General features: G+C 40.1%; 1 long non-coding RNA gene across 2 annotated transcripts in view; it reads left to right on the forward strand.

The window, feature by feature from the left end:
• Positions 1–12,685, forward strand: part of LOC121074832 — a 165,382-nt gene that overhangs the window by 41,886 nt on the left and 110,811 nt on the right. The window lies entirely within an intron of this gene.

Genomic DNA, 12,685 nt, shown 5'->3' on the forward strand with positions numbered 1-12,685 from the left:
GGCACCTTTCCTAGTTGGCTCCCTTAGCACCTGCACCAAGAAGTTATCATCTAGGTGCTTTATGAACCTCCTGGACCTGCTCGTGTCAGCCGTGTGGTGATCCCAGTTGACATCTGGCAAGTTGAAATCCCCCGTAAGGACAAGTGGAGTTGATCTCGAGGCATCTCTTGGTTCTGCAAAGAATAATTCATCAGCGTTGTCGTCCTGGCCAGGTGGTCTGTAATAGACTCCCACAACAACATCCCCTTTATTTGTTTGTCCCTTAATCCTTACCCAGAGGCTCTCAACTTTGCCATTGCCAACCTGAAGTTCCACACAGTCCAGCCCATGCTTCACATACATCGCCACCTCACCTACCCTGCCTGTCCCTCCTGAAGAGCCTGTAACCAGCCACAGGACTCATCCCACCAGGTTTCGCTTATGCCAATGATGTCGTAGCTGTGGGACTGGGCCAAGACTTCTAGCTCATCCATTTTATTCCTCACACTGCGTGCGTTTGTGTAGAAGCACTTCAAATGCGCCTTCCTACACGCAGCACCTTGTGGAGCCGACCAAAGGACCTCACTAGCACACAGTCCCTCTGATTCTAGCGCACCATCCCTTAGCTCATCACCAGCGTGCCTGGTTTTATCCCCTTCCCCCTTCGACTCTAGTTTAAAGCCCTATCTATCAGCCCTGCCAACTCCTGAGCAAAAATCCTTATCCCTCTCTGAGAGAGGCACATCCCATCCTGGTGCCAGCAGGCCTGGTGTTGCATAGACCTTCCCATGATTGAAAAACCCAAAATTCTGCCGGTTGCACCAGTCCCGAAGCCACGTGTTAATGCGATGAGTCTGCTTGTCAGCATCTATTCCCCCCTATCGGAAGGACAGAGGCAAACACAACCTGTGCCCCTGATCCTTTAAGTAGTCACCCCAAAGCCCTAAAGTTCCTTTTGATCGCTCTCGGACTTCTCGTTGCTACCTCATCATTACCAGCCTGAAAGACCAGTAGCGGGTCGTAGTCGGTGGGCTGTACCAGGTGCTTGACTTTCTTAGCAAAGTCTCTCACCTGAGCCCCAGGGAGGCAACAGACTTCCCTGTGGGTTGGGTCCGGTCGGCATATTGGGCCCTCTGTCTCTTTCAAAAGGGAGTCCCCCATGACAATAACCCTTCTTTCTTTTTTGACAGATGATGTAGCAATGCGGGGGGTAGGTTGCCTTGCCTTAGGCACCCTCTCCAACTGGGACGGGCTTTCGTCTACTTCATTGTTCTGTCATGTTCTAGACCCTCATACCTGCTATGTAAGGGTAGATGGGAAGGTGAGGTGGGCAGGGACAGGGCTCGCCTACCACCCCGAACAGGAACTTGCCTCCATTCCCCCCCTTGGCCTAGGTCTCCTCCTACTGCCTGGCGGGATGAGGGAACTTTTGTCTTCTGCGTAGCAAGAGACAGTTGTGTTGTGGCAGGCTCGTGAGTCTGTCTCAGAGAGGGCAGAGTACACCTCCACCAGTCAATTTCCCTCTCTGACTCCCTGATGCTCCTGAGCCTGCTCACCACCTCCCAAAGCTCCGCTACCTGGCTGAGCAGCTCTTCAACCTGAGCACACCTCCCACAGGTATACCCCTTGCTGCTGCTGTCAGATACCGACAGAAGACTCGGGCACACCCTGCAGCTCAAGACCTGGACGGCGGTGTGTTTCCCCAAGCTCTCCATCTGAGTAGCCACATCGGTGACTGTGGCTGGAGAGGCCGCAAGAGACGCGGAGGCCATGGTTTTCTGCCTGGTTGATACCATGGCCAGGTTCCTTGCAAGCAGGTTACAAGTACTGAAGGGAAAGACCGCTGCAAAAGAGCGGCGAGGGTCCCTCCCTGCTTGCCCTGCCTGCTTGCCCTGCCATGCAAACTGCCGCACCCCACCCTTCTGACGCGCCACGCCTGTTTGCCCGTCCTGGTCGCCACACTCCCTAGGGGCTGCTTTTGAACGGCCGGGCAGGGGGCGCTGCTGGCTCCGTCTACGCCTTGTCAGCCTCCCACGCGAGGACTGCCAGGTCCTGGAGGCTCCCTCAGCTGCTTCGAGTTGTCTCGATGCTGAAAAAAGCCCTGCCTGCCTCGATCCCCAACTCCGCTGCAGAACGTGTCTGCACCGCAGCCGATCGCCTCAGCAATTATTTCAATTAATCTACGGAAATATGTAGTGCATTAAAGCCGTAGTGTGGCTAAGAAATGCTGAGGTGTTTACACTTCAGCAAGAGAGAGGAAGAAGAGAGGCCAAACTTAGTTGGTTTAAGTGGTAGTGCAACCTGAGGTAGCAGTGCACAACATTGTGTTGTCTGCTTGGAGACACTTATGACAGTGAATTGCCAGGGTAGAAATAAAGTCTTTCAGCAGCAGCTGCTGAGTCTAATGTCTGTTTTTATGTTAATGAGGAAAAAAGTACTCATTTCCACAGCAAAATCAAGCATTATTGTAGGAAGTACAAAAGTCTCCAAGGTGCCTTAAGGACAAATAGAGAGAAGGAGGGAGAGCCATCAAAGGGTTCTTTACTCTCACGGGAGGAAACAGGTCTTGGTATGATCATCCTTATTTCATTTTCCTCGTGTTACTTGTATTGATGCAAGGTTCTTTTAACGAAGAAGATGTTGAAAGATTCTGAATATCAAATTGAATCTGAATTTTCAGTAATGTGATAGGAACCTCACAACTACATTAATCCCTTGATTGGATGGCTGAAAAAGTTGTATTTCCTCAGAGTTAAACAACAGGAACCACTTGCACATTGATTCTTTATTTCATCTCTTCTGATCACCCACAACATGAAATGACTTCAGCACGTAATAACTGGAACAACAGGAAGAAACGGAAGGTATGAGGCTCACATCTCAGATTTTAAGAATAAATAGCTATGCTTAAAATTCTGGAGGGTTCTTGAGCTGTCATAGCCAGAACATGTCTTTACCAGAATTGCAGTGAAACACATAATTTCCATAAGTACGGTGTATAGTTGCAGGTCGCAGTATAGACTCCTCGTCTTGATATCTTTACACTGGGGTTATTGATGGGCTGAAGTTGCTATGAAGTCTTAAAATGTTTATTTTCTTGGTTGTACTGTTTCTGTAGTTTAAGATGTAGTTGTCACTTTAGTAATGTCACTGTGTACTTGCTTAACAGTGTTCATATGCTTTTTCTTTTTTTTATCTTCAGGTTACAAATTGTGAGTACTTTATATCTTAGGAAATCACAATGTCTGATTTGAAAGATAATTTCTTTCTGAGAAATAGAGACAGACTCAAATCCAGCATTGTGGAACACGTGGGTTTGTGTTCTCGGTCACTTTAATGGACCACTTTGTGGAAGCTGCATTTAGCCTGCACTCTTCTCAAGAGATTTAGTTTTCAAAATGCCTGCATAACCATGAGGAGACCTTAAGCTAAATCATGGAGTTATTTTAAAGCTAAATTCCCCATTAACAAGGTTTTTCATTATTTGCTTTTACAGCTAGCACTTTGCTCTCAGTAAATGTATGTGTACATTTTTGCAAGAAGGCTTTCAGAATTGTTTTATATAGCATTATTCCTGCCGTCTAACAATAATTATTCACAGTCCTCTATCACAAGTCCTCTGTCAAGTAAAAGAGTTCCAAAGTGTTCCTTCACTTTAAAGAATTATGTTTGCATATTCTTGTTTTAAGTAGCTTTAGCTTTGGATTCACCAGATCTCTAAATGTAGTGGGAATGCATGTTTTTGAAAAGCCAGTTAACAGGCCTGTTACTTCTGCCAAAACCATTTTCAGAGAAGAGGTTATATGTTCTGGAGACATAAATGATTATCACAAATAGTTAGTAAGAAACAGTTCATTATTTGTATTAATTTTAAGTCTCTCTCAAAATTTGGAGCAGTGGAGGGCAGTAAATATATAGGCTGAATAATGTTACCAATATTACACATGATTTTTGCAGGGACTGCAAGTTGTCTTATGGTAAACCTTCTGAAATCCAAAAAATATTTAAATTATTGTCATGATGAATTTTGCCCTTGAATGACTTAATATAATAATAATTTTTAAAATCTACTAATAAATGTGAAAGGCAGCAGTTGTGCCATGAAATGATTTTGGATATATTTAAAATACATGGTTAGCAAATGACTTGATAAGTATTTGGTATTTCACATGGAGTTTCTCTTGGAAGTATTAATTGCTTTTAAGAGTGCCAGCAGTGAAATTAAATGTCTGCACTACATGGAGTAAAAAAATTTTGGTGTGGAAGGAATGTTACTGGATTACTTCTCTTATGAAAATAATTTGGACCTTAGCATTAAACTCTGAGGAGAAATATACACTTGGGGTATAGAACAGGTAATTAATGGTTGCCTGTAACACAGAGACTATTCAATCTGTGTAATTAGAGCAAATCAGGCAGAAACACTATTATCAGCTGTTAAATGCTATCGTACTGCTACTTGATTTCTTTGTTTCCACTTGAGATGAGACGTGACACCTTAACTGAATGCATCTTGAGGTTGGTGTCAAATCGTAATGCATATACAAGTGTGTCTTCCTCTCACCACATCTTGGAGGACATTTTTAAAGTAGCTGACACCATCTTCATGACTGAAAAATATGCAGTCCATGTGCCGTTCGATGTATGAATCAGTATTAGTGAGTTACAGGTTAAGGTCACTGGTGATCGATGCCCTTATGACACCATCATTGTTTAGGCTTGTCCTCTGGGGTTTGTTAGCAGCTTTTGGTATTACTGAATACCAAATATTCATGGTTATATGGATGTGAAGATGGATCCTCATGGGGAGAAATGAGGTCAGTCCTTCACAGACAGGCCCTTGAGGATGCTTGTGGCCTGTGTATTACATAAGGACTATGTTGTACACAGTCCCCTTGTCTTTCATCCTGGTTAGTCTGTGAGACAGCAGAGGTGAGGGATGGAAAGAGAAGGAACTTGGGCTGCAGTGTTGCAAGTGATGAAAAATAGTACAGATGTGTAGAAGTCACCTTATCTCAAGGACACTGCATGTAAGGGGCTCAAATTTGATCCATAGATGATGATAGAGATTGGTATACTGGGTTAGTATGATATATATGCATACTATATATACAATTATCATTTCTATCTTCAGTATGAAAATATATTTTCCCTCTTTACATCTGTTGGCAATAATAAATATTACACTATCATGCAAGTCATCATTATTTTTATGTTAAGACCACCCACATTTAACAAAATAGACTCCAAACTGACACCTTTTTTTTTTTTGTGAAGCACATTTATTGTGAAAGATCATATGAACATTTGCAATCGCTGTCTTGCAATGTGTTAATTTCTTTGCTTGAGGATGTTTGCCAAATTGCATGCTATATGTTATTTTAGTCTTCTACTGGATTTACCCATAACATCAAAGTCCTTATGTATTTAAATTATAACATCTAATGACTTTCAGGATCTTAATGTTTGCAGTGGTCAATTGCCATTGTAATAGTATTGAGCAGGATGACAACATATGAGGGTTTGCCTCTGGAATATGCTGTGGCCCATTAGGTCAGAGCTGAAGGCTAGCTCCTGTTAGGAGCTCATCTTCTCTGTAGAAAGCTTGAAGTCTAACCTGCTTATGTAAATGTTTAATATGCAGAGAAAGAGTCAGAAGTGTGTGTTGAGCAAGGGATAAATTCATGACAGGATAGGCTTCAGAGAGCTAGTTTCTTCCATCTATAATCAGAACAGATGTTAGAGAAAAGGGAACCTCTTCACCTTCCTTAAGGCAGTTGGAAAATAGATACTTACTCAATATCTGCCAAAAAAAAAAAAAAAAGTATACAAAAAAAGAGTTTTTTGTATTATTTTCTTCTTTTAACCAGTTCTTCAAAAACAGATAAGGACAAAAAGGAATTGAAATTGAAGTATGTCAGTACAATAACCATCTAGAAAGGAAAGAAAACCACATGTCTAGGAAGAAACATTCTTTGTAAGCTAATGATGAAAATCAAGGAATGGCCACAGGAAAAGCTGAAAGGATATGGGCCAAGCCATATCATCATGGGTCTGCCCAAGTGAGATTTATTATCCTCCTGTCTAAACTAATCTATGATGCTATCCTTCACCGCTACAAAAAGGATAAAATTCAATTCAGAAATTAAATTGTTAAAAGCACGGTGTTGTTAGCAGTAAATAAAGATGAATATATGCATCCAACTGTCAGCTTCTTTCCATGTTTTGTGGGGGAGGGAAAGTCTCACAGCAGCAGTTCCCAACTGCCAGTATTACATGGCAAAATCCTCTGAAATTATAGGAAAACCATATGTTGGTTGTGCTATGTAAAGATAAGGTGGAAAATTTGGAGGAATAGGACTGTGTCATCCTATTTTTGTGAGATCCCTCAAGACCTCTCACTTTGACTTGAATTTCAGACAGAAGATTGTGTGCTTCTGCACTATAACACTTCAGAGTAGCCTTCCCTTCTCCAAAGAACTTCAGGGCCTTAGAGGGAAGCAGTTGTTTCTCTTTCAAATACTGCCAGTAGAGAAATGCTAGTGGTAGCCCTTCAAAGAGAGACACAAATTCCTCTTCAGGCATGGCTGTGCTTCAGCAATGAGAGAAAAGAATACTTTGAAAATAGCTGAGATCACCTGCAGAGACGTCGCTCGCCAGGTTATAAATGGTATTTGGTATTCGTGGAGTGGCAAAGCGTGGAATAGAAATGCCACCAAAAATCAGAGTCATGTTGTGCTAATTGGTGCTGAAATAGGCTCTAGTTCTGAGCTTTCTAGTGAGATTTGTTTGTTTTTCTCTGTCCTGTGGGATATATTTTGGGTACAATAGCTATCTATTCCTGCCCTCTAGTACCTAGCAATGTAAATAGCATTGCCCGCATACGTTCTCCTGGCAGAACTCAGTTTCTCTTATTGCATATTGGCATACGGGTACAGTTGTTTATTTAAACTCAAAATAGGCAGTGGAGCATTTTCATCCTTAAAGCACCCTAAGATCCTGAACTATGAATGTATGTCTTTATCTTTCAAATGAGTACTAAAAGAATGATAAAATACATTAATCTTAGCAAAAAAAAAAAAAAAAAAAAAAAAAATCTTTCACCTGAGATCATATGAATATTCTAAGTAGGATCTTTAAAGCATTTCTGTCATCTGAGGAGAATCCTGGTTATTGAATATCTGATTTTGCTGTCAAACATACTGATGCAGGTCTATTGAATGATTTATATCTTGAAGCCAGAGGACATTTAGGGTATTGCTTTTTTGTTTGTTTTTTTTTTTGAGAGAGAGAGACAGTAAAAATCTCCTACAGAGCTTATAAAAAATAATTTATTTATTTTGCTCCTCTGTATATTTCTAGAATAAGTATAAATCTGTCAGGCATAACGGTGAGTTACCAGGAATTAACCACTGTTCCAGTTTGAGGACTTCTGAGTCCCAGTCAGGCCGCCCTGTGATACACCCATTTCCATAGAAGAGATTTCCCAACACAGCCTTATTGCAACTTTACATACAATAAAGTGCTATGAAGGGCAGAGGGAAATTGGTGTAAAAGGAGTTATACCATGGTATTTTGGTGCTTCCTTTCAACCTGGATATGCTCAGTGATGCGTTTTCCTTCATTTCGCATATTTCTCCCAACACGTTACTACCAAGCTGCTATTAAACAAACTCACTGGGGGGAGATTGCTTTTTCTCCTTATCATTTTGCTTAGTGGAAGACTGATTCTCAACTTCTAATGCCTATTCCTTAAGAAACGTCAAAGGAAAGGGAAAGGTGAAACTTCTCTATCCTGGACTTCTCATCAAGGTATTACCGTCTTTTTTGAAATCCCCTTCTTAATTTGGTTTGCTAGTGCTGAGCATGTATGGAAGTTGAGGCTCAGTGATTGCATAATCTCTGTAGGTCAGCACAACAATTACTTTGCCCTCCTTGCTCTGGCAGTGGCTTTCTTGCTTCTGCCCCTTTCTACTCTTGGAGAGAAACCCCCCTGAAGGAGCCATTAAACTTTACTTGTGGTGTTCTGCACAGAGTTCTCCTTGTTTTGGTTGTCTTTTGTTTGTATGTTTTAATTGTGAGAAGGGGGAAAAAAGGCTAAAAGCATTAACATAAATATCATGCAGTAAAATTGAGGTCAGTAATCTTGATTTTATAATTTTGGGTAAAAGTTTTCTGTTGCTGAGCATAAAAACAACCACAGTGGAAATGACTCTGTTTTGTGTGTTCCCTTGTTTTCTTCCAATTATGAAAAATTGCTCTTTCCTTTCTTAGTTCTCTGAAATAAACTATGAAAACCATATTTGGTATTGCAACATGCAAAGAGATGATTAGCTATTTGGCTTGCTTGTTTAACATACCTTTCTGGGGACATAACAGGTAATTAGGAAGTAGTAGGATATTTGTGGAGATTGTTTTCTCTGTACCAATGCTTGCCTAAAAACAAGCCTGCAAATATTTTGGTCCATTTGGAGAAGAATACAACTCCTCTTGCTTGCTGGATTTTTATTTACTTATTTTAGGTTAGGACAAGAACCAAGCTTGTAAATACGATTAGAATCTGATAGTTCGATTTTATTTTATTTAACATTTCAGGCAGATATCCAAAGGGGCATAACAATGGGTCTGTTTTTTCCTTGTCTGTGTAATTCTTCTTTGCAAGCTGTGTTGTGAAATGCATGTTTAAGCAGAACTCTCCTCAGAATTAATGGGGTAGTCTACTTAAAATCAATGTCACAGGATGGTCCTACATATTTGCATACCTTAATTATATAATTGAATTGTGTATCTTAATTATTACATGATTACATGCCTTAAATATGTAATTACAACTACTTATGCTAACTGCATGACCAAAAGCATGAAATTAGAGTGTAATTACAGTACATATAGTAGTTGAACAAGTGATTTAGCTTTTTGTGTACTAAATATAACTTGGAAATAAATAATAAATTCCACACTTTGCATAATTATTCTCTCCAAAGATTGTACCAGGAAGCTGGTAACAACAAAGCCAACAAATGCTTCATTCCTCTTCATCTGAGACAAATGTCTAGCTTGACTTTTATACTGCATACCCTGCCAAAGCGAAAAAACAATACCTACCATGAGACAATCACCCCAAAAGTGTTACTTAAGCAGTTATGCAAAACAAACAAACAAAAAAATTCTACATGATCTTCACCTGTAGTATAAATTTCCTAATATCAGTTCTGTGAAAGATATTTATTGGGCATGTATTCTGATTTTAAAAGACAGGGTAGATAGGATCATATGGAATGACAGTAATGTCAAGCCAAGATGAGTTATCTCCTTTAAGCAGAGCTGAAATGTGTTGTGTAGATCCCGTAAGTCAATATTTACTACTATATATATATATATATATATATATATAATAGTGGCTAAGCTAAGGAAAACCACTTAAACACAGCTTTCGTTGTACAGTCACAGCAAAATAATGTGACTTACCCACCCTTGATTATTCAGAAATGCTGGTGATCATGTCTGACAATTCCTATAGTTAGCTAGTGACTGTACATATTACCCAAATTATCATGGTGAATTAATGGACAACCTGGAAAAGAAGAAGAGTGGGTAGGAAGTGAAGTCTGTCATTTGAAAACCCTTCACTTTCTGGAAGCTGTTTGTCTCCTTGTGTTCTGTTTCAAAAAAGTTTTTAAGCTGTAAGACACCCGTGGCATTTCTTACTTCATTCTCTCTCTTTTCCCACTCCACCTTGAGATACTGGTGTGCCCACAGCTCCATGTTTGCAGAGAGTACATTACTGACTGGTATTTTCCCACCATGGACTACCAAGTTGGGGTTGTAGAAGAGTTTGTCCAGGGATTTTGTAGAGGAAGCCAAGTCCACCCTTTTCTGCCTGTCTGATCTATTGCAAGATGGATGGCTGATTCTTCAGCTTAGCTTTAAAGTATTTTAAGATGAAGAACTTTACAAGTATTTTAAAAGGAAAGGCACAGATGATGTTCTACAACTATAGCATCTGGAGGAAAAAGAGGTGTAGGATCTGTGTTTTGCAGAGTTATCAACATTGCTGTTACTAGCAATTTTCTGGGGAGTAAGCTTCTTTATAAGAGGTTTTCTGCAAATGTGGAGTGACTTCACTCTGCTACAAACTTTGTTATCTCAAGCAACTCAATTTTCCTGTACCACAATTTCTGATGTGCACAAAGATATGATATGCTTTTCTGTAACGCAGAAGTGTTGTAAGGGCAGTGGAGATTGCAAGACCTCAGTAAGGGCTGTGTGAATACCTTTTATAGGTAGGGATGAAATAGGGGAGATTGCTAAGGGTGAAACAAGTATTCCTTCTCTTTCTTCACACAATCGGAGATGGCTGCTGTTCCTGTATGAAGCGGTAATAGGTTGTTGTATTCTCCCTTCAGGCAGCTGCCACCAGCCCTACCTCCTGCTGTTAACCCAGAAAGCCACTCGCAGCAGGGATAGGCCTTCCTAGGGAGAAAGGGACAGGTCTGGAGCCCCCAAATGGCAAAAATCAGTTTAACGAAAAAAGACCAAGATTGGTCATTTATTCACCAGGGCCATCACTTTGCTGCAAATAAAAGGTCAGCAGGAAAATGGTGCCTGCTGTGCTTTAGATCTGAAATGTTCCTTCATTTCTCAGCCCTGTGTGAGTGGATCTATTTGTGTCTGCTGTCCTCTGATCGTGAGAATTGTATGTTAAGGGTTATATAACACGTTTCCTGTTTTTATCCAAAGCCAGTTTGATAACTGAGTAGCAAAGTGTAGAGTCACTCCAAATCCCATGTCTTCAGAATGTGTTAGGGGTATGTTTTATATATCATGGCAATACTGGTGAAGTTACATACCGGAATGATTACAGAACCGATTGTGCCATTTTCAATAAGATGATTGCTTAACTTCTAATGGAGCTGCACATTAAAAAAGCTTTGGGTTGAAGATTACCTCCCCCCCCTCCCCTTTTTTTTTTTTCTCCCTCACTGTTGACCTGAGAATATCTGTGTGCAGAGATTTTTTGACTGGAGTAGGAGTGGTTTCAAAGAGCATCTATTGTAGTTCATTGGTGACCATGGAACAGTAAGCAAGAGACTTATGAAAGAGCTCGTAACTGGCTTCAGCCAGCATTTCAGTGAGGTTTATTATGCCATTATTTTAGAGATGGGAAAACAGAAGATAAGACAGAGAGGATGTCAGAAGCATCTTGGGGAGTTAAGAATATGAATTCATTGGACTTACTGAATTTTCCATTGGGGAAATTTGTGCTTTTCCATTTGGAAAAGTGATTTTCCTCAAGTATCATAATGAGCCACTGGAAAAAGCTAGGACTAAAAGCTTTTCAAGCTTCACAGGAGAAGTGCTGATGGTGAAGCTTATGTAGCTACTGCAAGCACCATGGGGCTTGTCACCACTCAGGATACGTCTCAGGAAGTTGTGTATGCCAATTTATGAAACCTATAATAACACTTCATATTCTTGTAACATCCACTGAATTTATCCTAGAACTCATCATGTGTTTGAAACTAATATGTATTTGCATACTTCTTTATTGAGAAGCTCTAAGAAAGATGTCTAGCTATTATTAAAAACTATGCTTGTTTAGAGTAGGCAAAAGTAAGGCCATTTTAATTCTTTTTTTTTTTTTTCTTTTAAAAACTCTTAGTGATTAATTAAACCAAGATTGCCCAATCACCCCTCAAACTTTAAAGCAAAAATATCCTATGTGGATTAATAGCCACCTATGAGAGTTTTCTGACATACTGGAAATTTCTGCAGGAAAGCCAGGGGCTCACAGAAGGATGTCGGGATTAAAAAGGAAACTGTTCTATGATTATATGGACTCTTCTCAATCCCACACCTTCCGTGGCTTGTTCTATTTCATTCTTATCCCATGGTCCACAAGCACTTGTGCATGAGAGTTATCAGATTACTGCTTAATGACAAACATGGCCCAGAAGTTTTTCTTCTCAGTCTATGGTATTTGTATAAATAACCCCATGGTGTTAGGATTATAGAATATCCCAAGTTAGAAGGGATCTACAAGGATCATCGAGTCCAACTCCTAAGAGGATCTTTAAATGCTCTTTGCCTATCAATATTATTACATTTACAAATGAAAGTTGAACACTTTGTGGGGAATATGGCATAGGATTCTTCGTTGTGCGGGTTCCCAAGATGGTTTCTGTACCTGATGCATAAAGATGTGCTCAGCTGCCTTAGGTTTGTAAAAGAATCTCTGCTTTGTTTACACTGTAGCTTTGTAGGAGACCACAGAGTACTTTCCCATCCTCAGCAAATCTGGTTTGTGACTAAGGTTATGAAATATGAAAAGCTTATTGATAGAAGTTAAGAAATAGAATCATAGAATTATAGAATATCCCAAGTTGGAAGGGACCCATAAGGATCATCAAGTCCAACTCCTAATATAAATAAAAATAAGAGCAATGAAGGCAAAAAGCAAGACTTGCAAAATGTTCTTGCCACATGTTAAGCTTTGTAGGAGGCATCTGAGTGGATTAAGACACTTATAATTGCTTGATACTGGAAATCTCCATCTCAGGTTTAAAAAAAAGAAAAGAAGATTTGGAAATTTTTATAACATTGAATTTCTCCATTAATTAGGACATGAGCCATTTAGTTCAGTAGTTAAAGCCAAGGGCTTGGTAATAAGAAGATCGTGGTGTTCTAATGATGCTGTTTGGATAAT

This window comes from Cygnus olor, chromosome 9, assembly GCF_009769625.2.
Source record: "Cygnus olor isolate bCygOlo1 chromosome 9, bCygOlo1.pri.v2, whole genome shotgun sequence".
Lineage (NCBI taxonomy): Eukaryota > Metazoa > Chordata > Aves > Anseriformes > Anatidae > Cygnus > Cygnus olor.